Genomic DNA, 10,101 nt, shown 5'->3' on the forward strand with positions numbered 1-10,101 from the left:
TTCATTATCTTGAAACACTATTATGTTACAGACAGGCATAGGAAATTAGAGTAAATTAAGATTACAAGTGCCCTCCAAAGGTGAGGAGAAGAAGATGAAGACAATGTCAGGTCCTGAGTCCTCAACTTCCATTGAGACACTTCTTATTAGCTCTTTGCCTAGAATCATAGCCTTTGCTAGATTACAGAGATAGGCTTACTTGAGAAAGGACGAAGAAAGGTACATCAAAGTCTGTGTGTATTTTCATATTTGTGGTTAATCTATATCCTTCTAATTTGGAGTGTTGAAAGCAGGCTTTCCAAGTTACTATGTTTATGGTCATATATTCTTTTCTTTGATAAGATTCAACTTCATGTTATATCCAACAAAAACAAAAATAAAAAAATCAATAGTCATAATGGCAGGGTGCATTTGCTTTAATTCACATTAATAACTCTTAGGTGCTATGACATGATAACAATAAATTATCAGCTTATAATCTGTTGCAGTACAAAAAGCATTCAAGATGTTACAATATCACAACACTAGAGTTTTATATTTTAACAAAAAGATTTTTACAATTTTCTAAAAATTAGAAAGGAAATTTAAGGAAAAAAACTTTAAGTCCAGGCGTGCATACACTTGGTTTTTAAACTACTGAAGTGTCCTCTCAAGAGTCATTCATTGGCTACAGCTTAAAAACTCTTGGCACAGTGTGTGCCTGGGAGAAAACGCATGAGCATTTGTCAAGAGCAGAAGGTTTTCATAAAGGAGAAGAGGCTGAGATCAGATGCAGCTGTCATTGAAGACCCGCTCTAGAAAGGTGGACTTAATCCTACATGTCAACATGAACCAACTGCTACCAACGGGCTTTTTATAAATGTAGGTGCTCAGCCAGGCATGATTGCTCACACCTGTAATTCCAGTGACTCGGGATGCTACGGCAAGAAGATTGAAAGTTGAAGGCCAGTCTCAGCAATTTATTGAGACCCTAAGCAACTTAGTGAGGCCCTAAGCAACTTAGCGGGACCCTGTCTCACAATAAAAAATAAATTAAGAAGACTGGGGATGTGACTCAGTTGTTATGCTCCCCTCTGTTCAATCCCTGGTGTCAGAAAAAAGTAGGTTCTTAATCAGGACTAAGTGATATCCATAAAGTATGAATGAACATCTTGCTTCTGGAATTAAAAGAATAATATAAATATTTTAAAATCTTCTTTGGTGAATAGGTGGAGAATAATCTCATAGAGTAGGTATTATTTGAGTTGAGTCTAGATGATGTGTAAAGAGTTTGCCACAAAAATAAGAGGAGGTCATTCTATGAAAAGTGACTGGGAGAGGTCAACTGAGTGGCAGACGCTTGGTCTGGGTTACAGCTCCGGTGCAGTTGACTAGTTCCACAACTTCCCAGGGAGTCTCCATGAGTCTTTGTGGGGCTTTGTCAGCATGGAACAACTCAGATCACCTGATAATGGGGTGTAGCCCTGTGTTTGCCATGCAGCACATCATGGATGTATCCCACATACTGGTTCAAAGGGGTATCCTTGGAAGAGACCTCTTGGTGACCAGGACTCTCTGCAGCCCAGGCCCTAGCCAGCCTGGGGAGAAGCAACAAGAGGAGGCAGCCCTTGGGCTGTATCACCGCCTCCCAGCCCTGGGAAGAGCCTTGGGGCACAACATTCAGCAACGAGCAACCTCTACAGCCAAGACTTGGTGGGACAGATATGAAGAGTTTGTTGGACTTAGTGAGGTTCAAGAGGCCCAGGGAAATGTGACTGAGGCTGAGAAAGTGTTCATGGTGCCTCGTGGGCTTGTCCAAGAGGCTCGGGAAGACTTGGAAGTTCAGCAAGCTAAGCTGAAGGAGGTGAGGGACCAATTGGACCGTGTCTCTAGGGAAGATAACCAGTACCTGGAACTGGCTACTCTGGAGCACAGGATGCTGCAGGAGAAGAAGCAGCTCTTCATGGCCTATATGCATGCAGAAGACTCTGAACGTGAGAAGTTCTCCCTTTTTTCTGCAGTTGTGCGTAAGTCATGAGAAGGAGCGTGCCAGAGCCGAGAGGACCAAGAACTGGTCCCTCATTGGGTCAGTCCTGGGAGCTCTGATTGGTGTGGCTGGCTCCACCTACGTGAACGGTGTTTGGCTACAGGAGCTAACGGCTTTACTCCTGGAGGCACAGAAAGGGCCTGTGAGTCTCCAGGAGGCTATCCATGAACAGGCGTCTAGCTACTCCCTCCAGCAGAGGGAGCTCCATGACCTCATAGTAGACCTGAGGAGCCTGGTGCATGCTGGGCAGGGCCAGGGCTCTCGGTCACTGGCAGGTACTTCCCCCACCAGAAAGAGAGACACAAATGTTCTTTCAGCTGCCTTGAAAGAGCAGCTCAGTCATTCCTGGGAAGTCCATTCCTGTCTAAAGGGTTTACAAGTGTAGCTTGATGGCCTGGAAAAGACTTGCAACCAAATGGCTGGGATGGTTCAGCTTGCAAAAGCCACAGTACACCAAAGCTTGGTGGAGCCAGCAGATGGGGCTCTGCTCAACTCCTTGCTGGAACAGCAGAGTGTGGTGTTGGCCCTGTCTGACACGGAGCAGAGGCTAAAAGTTCAAGGCAACAGGACACCATCTACAGCACACTGGTCACTTGTGTGACATTTATAACCACACTGCCTGTGCTTTACATGCTGATCAAGGCCAGCTAGCTCCTGGATCTGCCTCTTAAAGGTATAAGGGGGTAGGTGTGAATGTGGCTTTCATTAGTGAATCCTAGTGATCAAGTGAGTCTTGGGACAATACACAGCCTCAGCCTGAGTCTGAGCATCATCTGCACGACTCACCAGCAGATGTACTTTGCTTTGTAGGCAATGCTCATTTTCATTAATTATCACAACTGTGTGAATGTCCAATTAAAATGTTATAGAATTTGTATTATTTAATTTTTTAAAAAAGTGACTGGATGTGCAAAGATATATGATATTAATTGTAGTGTGTGAGCTGAAGATGGAAAGGAGGAGTTTGAGAATAAATTCTGATGGGTGTTTTGCACTAAGCTGAAACATTAGGGCTCCATGATACAATAAAGTTTTTTAAGCAATAGAAATCAAATAAAATTAAAATTAAGGTTCTTGGGCACCACCCCAAATCTAATGAATCAAATCTCCAGGGGCAAGTCCTGGGGATCTGAATTATTGTGACTTTCCAGGTGATTCTTACTAATGTTAATATTTCAGAAGCACTCCTGTAGGTGGCAAGGGACATTTGCAGGGTTTGAGAGCTTTTATTTTCTATTTGGTTTGTTTATGGGAGGGGTATAATAAGTTTGAAAAACTAATTTTAGTGCTTACCGTTAGACTGGACACAAGGGATCCTGATAGGGCATTGTTTTAATTGCCAAAAAATATATGGTGATGAGAATCTGAATGTTAGAAATAGCTGTAAAAATTGAAAAAATAAGCTTTATTATTTTGAACAGCAAAGAAATCTACCCTCTACCTGAGAGAGACCCTGTGACTATCTTCCAATAATATTTGTCATACATACTTGAATAATTAATTGAAAATAAAAGTTGATGCAAATCATGCAGAAACACAAGAAATTCATGAAGAATTGTCACCTAACAAAGTTGGCTACTAGAGTTTTGAAACACTAGTGAAAGTATTAAGGAACCAGTACCTATAACCAAAGAAAAGTTTTTCTTCACTTGTGAAAGTTGCTTCTTTACTGAGTGAACAGCCACACACCCAATCAGCCAAATTAAGAGATTTCTAGGTGGCAGAAGCCAATATAGACTAGCAACAGTTGAATTACCATGTAGTGTCACATCTTCTTTAAATCATTAGCAAATAGTCAAGAAGGAGGAGCAAATAAAATATCTCTGGACATAAGTTGGTCACCAAAAAAAAATTCATTTATTTGGAAAGGAATTACTACCAAAAGAAGGACTTCAGAATCTCCCTAGCAAGTGTATACTTAGAAGTGGGTTTCTTGAAACCCCTAAAACATAATTCTTAGAGAATTTGTTGCCAACAATTATAAGGAAATTAAAACATATAAATGTATCTGGTTTATAGTTGTTCATCAATTAACCCCCAAAAAAATTTTTTTTTTCTTTTTGGTGCTGGAGGTTGAACCCAGGAACTCACACATGCTAGACAATTATATTACTATTGAGCAACACCCTAGGCCCCACCACACACAAATTTTTGAGCACCTTCCAGGTGTCAAGCACTGGGGTGAGTATTAAAGAAATGAAAAAAATATTTAAATTTGAAATCTAAAGCAAAATGCACTTAATACCATTTTTTAAAGACTTTGCTATCTTTTACAAACTATTAACAGATCTTAATCATTAGTAGCAGGTGAAAGTTTAACATTTTTAAAGCTTTTAGGGAAACTTTGTGTACACTGATCTCTTTTGCATTTTCTCCTCTTTCTCCCTCACTACAAAAGTACAGGAGTTTGTACTGCCTTCTGCCCCTTCGTGTCTCATCTGATACTCATGAACCCAGCCACATGAGGACACAGCAAGAAGGTAGTCATCCTCACACCAGAAAGTAGAACCTCAGCAAACACTGAACCTTCCAGCTCCTTGATCTTGGACTTCCCAACCTATAGAACTGTGTAAAATAAATGTTTGGTTTTAAGCCATCAAGTCCATCATATTTTGTTATAGCAACTTGAACTGACTAAGACAATATTCAAGGCTTCTAGACATAGCTTTCTTTATCAAAAACAGAAAATATAAAAATTATCCATAGAATTAATTTAATAATTTGTAACCTAGTTTTCAGTTTTACTAAGGTATGTAATACAATAGTAATATGCTTTCTTTAAAAAAAAACAAACAGGAAATGATTTAGGCAATGAATGATGACCACCAAGAAAGAAAAGGATCTCAAGTCAAGGGTGGATTTCTCCTGGTGTCCTGTGTTTGTTTTCAAGTACAATACGGGTTGATGATATTTCTAAATCAAACACAGGCAAATTGACAGCCCAATGCAATGCTTTGTTGGAACCAACCAACTGAATCATCAGAAAACAGATTTCTTCTGTTTTATTTCATGTTTCTCTAAAATGACACCTAGTTTATGGTGGTAAATTGTTTTTAAATGATTGGTTCTCTGGGAGTAATAATGCATGAATTCTGTGCTTGAAGATTAATATTATTTTCCACTCCATCTATCTCACTGTGGAAAATGGTGACAGCAGTGGATGTTATAGCAGACTAGAAACGCTGGTCAAACCCAGCCATCTGCGCCTGGACCAGTTTCAGAGCTCTTTTAAAGGAGTCTGGATGAACAGAGGAGGTTTGTTTAAAACACTGTACCATGCTGCAAGGCCAATAACTAGCTGGGCAGTGCTAAAGATAGGAACAGGGTTAGAGGCCCCCAGACAGCTCATCAGAGAACTTGTATTAGTAAATTGGAAATCACACGCCTGAAAAATACAAGGCAGTAAATGCTATCTTAAAAGTGACTTAAGGAAACTCTCCATTCCCCAAAGAGAAGGCTTTTAATAGTTTCTGATATTTATTCACATGTGCTCAGAAGTCAGGTTTTTAGGACAAAAATACAAATCTCTCAAAATATGAGAGAAGATTGTAAGCAAATACAATATTCAACCATTACAGGGTGTTAACATACAACTAATTTGCTAGACTTTAATTTATGTACAGTGACAATATTTTAAATGAAGTTATGTATTTTTTCCTTACTATCTTCACACTTACTGAAAGAATAGAGTCAATGGATTACAAAGTTTAATGAGAACACTGAAGAGAAATAGAAGCTAATGATACTGCATTTAATGTTTAAAATAATACAGGTTGCTTACCATGGTTTGTATATGGTTGCCCAAGGCATTATGCATTGATGTAATCCACGTACTGAGGAATTAAAAAGGTAGAAATTTAACCCAGTATGATGTTTGGGAGATGATGTGGATTAGATAATGGCATCAGGGTGGAGCCTCTATGATTTAATCCTGGTGGCTACTCTATAGGAGAGGAAAAACCTGAAGACACAAACACAGACACACACACAGACACACACACAATGTGGCTCCCTGTGTCTGGCCAAGCGATGGCCTATACTGCCTTGGAACTCTGCCACCAAGAAAGCCAACACCAGATGCAACCCTTCAAGCTTGGACTAGAACCATGACTCAAAATGAAACTCTTTTTTTTTTTTTAAACTTACCCAGTCTGTGACATCATGTTATTAGCAACAGAAAACAGACAAATACAATGTTCAATAAACTATCAAGCAGTTAATAATTTCTGTTAAATTCTCAATGACTTGGGGACTGGATTATCTTAATTTTACTTTCCATTTGCCTTTAAAAAATAAATTATAAATTTTAAAAAAGAGAGAATGATTTGTCTACCCTTCAGTGGTCAGCCTTCTCTTTTCTAAGATTATTTTGCTGCTGGATTCTATTTGGATTAGAATGTGTATTATAGTAGCCTCCCCTTATCCACAGCTTCACTTTTTACAGCTTCGGTTACCCAGTCAACTGCAGTCCAAAAGCATTATGTGGAAATGTCCAGAAATTAACAGTTCATATGTTTTTAGATAACTTTTATTACAGTATATTGTTAAAATGCTTCTATTTCATTATTATTGTTATTAATCTCTTACTATGCCTAATTTATAAATTAAACAATTATGAGTATGCTTGTAGATGTAATGGTTAATTTGAATTGTCAACTTGATTGGATTAGGAGATGCCGAAGATTAAGAGGCTTCTGGGTGTGTCAGTGAGGGTGTGTCTAGGAATGATTGACATGTGGGATAGCAAACTGAAGTGGAAACCCTCCCAAAATGTGGACAGCACCACTGTCCAATAGGATGATGGTTTGGAGATAAAAGTAGGAAGAACAAGGAAGCAGCAGCAGATGCAAGCTTGATTCTTCTTGATTGCTGCTGCAATCACCTAAAGATATCAGACTCTTTTCTTCAGTCTTCCAAAGCATACTCTGCCAATGATTCTCCAAGGAGTTTCCAGAAGCCTTCATATCGGACTGGGTAGCACCATTGATCCCACTTGTTCTGAGGCTTCAGCCTGCACAGCTACTGGTTCCTCCAGCTTTCCAGTCTGCAGATGGCCATTGTGGACTATCCAGCTTCTGGTTGTGTAATCCAATCTAATAAATCCCTCTTTTATAATCATACTTTCTCTGGATTCTAGAGAACCCTTAATACAATAAAGGAGAAAACATAATCTACATAGGGTATGGTACTTGTTTTAGTCAGTTTTCCACTGATGTGACCAAAAGACCTCACAAGAACAATTTTTAGAGGAGGAAAAGTTTAATTTGGGGCTCACAGTTTCAGAGGTCTCAGTCCACAGACAGCCAACTCTGTTACTCTGGGTTCAAGGTGAGGCAGAACATCATGGCAAAAGGGTGTGGGGGAGGAAAGTAGCTCAGGATATGCACCAGGAAACAGAGAAAATCTTCTCTCACCAAGAACTAAATATATACCCCAAAGGCACACCCCAGTGACCCACCTCCACCAGCCACACCCTACCTCTGTCTACAGGTTAATCCTTCTCAGGGGATTAGTACACTGATGACATTAAAAACTCACAACCCAATCATTTCATTTCTAAAGCTTCTTGCATTGTCTCACATGAGTTTTGGGGGGACGCCTAATATCTAAACCATAACAGCACTCCACAGTTTTTGTCATCTGCTGGAGGTCTTGAGATGTGCATAAGGGGAGGCACTATAGTTGGCTAAGGCTGCTGCACCGAAGTACTGTTCCACAAACTGGGTGGTTTAAACAACAGAAACTGTCTCAGAGTTCTAGAGGCCATAAATTCAAGAGCAAATGTCACAGGTTGGCTCCTTCTGAGGACTGTGAGAGAGACTCTGTCCCATGCCTCTCCCCTAGCTTCCAGAGGTTTGTTGGCAATTTTTGGTGTTCCTTGTCTTATAGAATCACCCCTCTTCATATGGCCTTCTCTTTCTCTCTCTCTCTCTCTCTCTCTCTCTCTCTCTCTCTCTCTCTCTCTCTCTCTCTCCATCCAAATTCTCCCTTTTACTGTAAGTGCACTGCTCAGATTGGATCCAAGCCCACCCTACTCCAGCATGACCTCATCTTAACTACTTACATCTTCAGTGACCCTTTTTCCAAATAAGATCACATTCTGAGAGAGGGAGATTGGACTTCAACGTATGGGTTTTGTAGGACACAATGCAACTGATAACAGAAGGTTATAACATTCTCATTATTTCTGCAACCTTTCTGGACCATAAATCCCAAAAAGAAACAAGCAAGACCTCATTATAAGTCTGGTTGTCAGCATTTTTACACTGCACACAGCCTGCGCTGGAGCATGAATATGTAACATTATGTACATAGGAAAAAGAACCAGACTTTCCTACAAAAAGCAAATCTGATGCTTTCAAAGTAGAAACTTTACAACTAATATCTCAAATGTATTATATGCTTTCATCTTTTGCAACTAACAGTTAAACTAAAATTCACTTCATTGACAAGACAGAACTCTAGAAACTCTGCCAAGAAAATTCAAAAACTGCCATCGTTTAATCAAAAACCTAACAATGAGCTTCAACTAAGCACAGGAACATTTTGATGTTGTTCAAAACTAGGGAAGCACACACTGAAGCTTGAAATGGTTATCATGACAAAATTGGGGGAGGTAGATTTTTTTTAATGTGGTTTTCTTTTTCTGTCATTAAAAGTGACCCATACAAGATTCCCCCGCACTCCCACCACACACTGGGGAGATGCACATAAGGTTTTAAAAAGAAAGTACTGTCCCATCCCTCTCTGTTCACCTCTCAGCCACCCATTTCTGCTCCCTGGAGGCAATTCCTCTAATCTCCACATTTAAAACCACTGATATACACAAACTCACACAAACAATAGCAGCTGTGGACCATCTTGAGCCTTTTTTTCTCTTTACTTTGTATTTTAAGATCCTGCCTGATCAACAGTGGTTTCTTTTGCCAAAACAACTGCACTCATTGTGTCCCAAAGTCAGGATTCTTCTGCGTAGAAATTTTATCTACATAAGGCCCGCAGTGTTCTCACAGTACTATAGTGGGCCCCTGACCAACCGGCAGGGCAGTGCTGGCCTTCTGCTGAGAGGCGGGGAGACAGGAGCCACGCCTACAGCATAAAACCAATGGGAAGAGAGAAGAGTTTTCCATGGCCCCGCTGTACTGGAGTTAGGTCACTCTGGCCGTTTCAAAAATAATAATAAGGTTGAGAAATTGTTGCTTCCCTACTCAAGTTCCTTTGCTCCTTAAATTTATAAGTGAAACGTGAAGGTGTGTTAACTTTTTTGTGTATGATGGGAATGGAACCCAGGGTGATCTACCACTGAGCCCCATTCCTAGCTTTTTCTTAGTTTTTATTTTGAGACATGAAAGGAAAAGGCGATGCAGATGAGCAGTGCAGAAACCAGGGGAAGAGATCTACACGTATAAAGTTTTATTTGCTAGTCAGGTTCTGACCAAGGTCGTCGCTCGGGAAAAGCGAGAGAGGCAGAAAAAACAATTCTGGGGTATTTTATGGGGTGGTTTGGATGGCTTGTGTAAGATTGCATGAGCTCCTGTGAGCTGCTTGCGTTAAGAACTTATGATGGGCTGAAAGGACAAGTAAAGGGGATGTTCCGGTGGGGTGGTTAATGAGAAGTGGGAAGGGGAGGTTATATTTTAACTCTCCTTTTCTTTGTAAGTACCCCTCAGGGCAGGAAAGCAACTTATGGTAAGAATTTTAAATGGCTGCATAGATGCTAAGCCTTGAACCTAATAAGACATGGTCTCACTAAGTTACGGAGGCTGGCCTTGAATTTATGATCCTCCTGCCTCAGATGTCCTGAATAAATGGTATTACAGGCGGGCACCACCATGCCTACATTGTTCTAGTACTTTAAAATGCTTCCACAAACTTGTGCCTATTCGGTGCAATTGATTAAGTAAAAGTGAGAGAATCTCCTGTGTCAAATCTTTAAACACAGCGAAAATTAATTATTCTTTTCTCTATGATATTTATTATACTTTTGTTATAAAAGTAATGTATGTATATTGTAGATTATTTTAAAATAAAAATAAAGACACCATTACCCTATGTACATGTATGATTACATGAAT

The 10,101-nt window shown here is 39.9% G+C and overlaps 1 pseudogene across 1 annotated transcript; it reads left to right on the forward strand.

The window, feature by feature from the left end:
* Positions 1–1,443: 1,443 nt before the first annotated feature.
* LOC306670835 (mitochondrial potassium channel-like) lies at positions 1,444–2,903 on the forward strand (annotated as a pseudogene). Its single transcript has one exon. The product of its transcript is annotated as a mitochondrial potassium channel-like (transcript).
* Positions 2,904–10,101: the final 7,198 nt, after the last annotated feature.

The sequence above is a fragment of the Sciurus vulgaris genome, assembly GCF_902686455.1.
Source record: "Sciurus vulgaris genome assembly, chromosome: 10".
NCBI classification, from domain to species: Eukaryota; Metazoa; Chordata; class Mammalia; order Rodentia; family Sciuridae; genus Sciurus; species Sciurus vulgaris.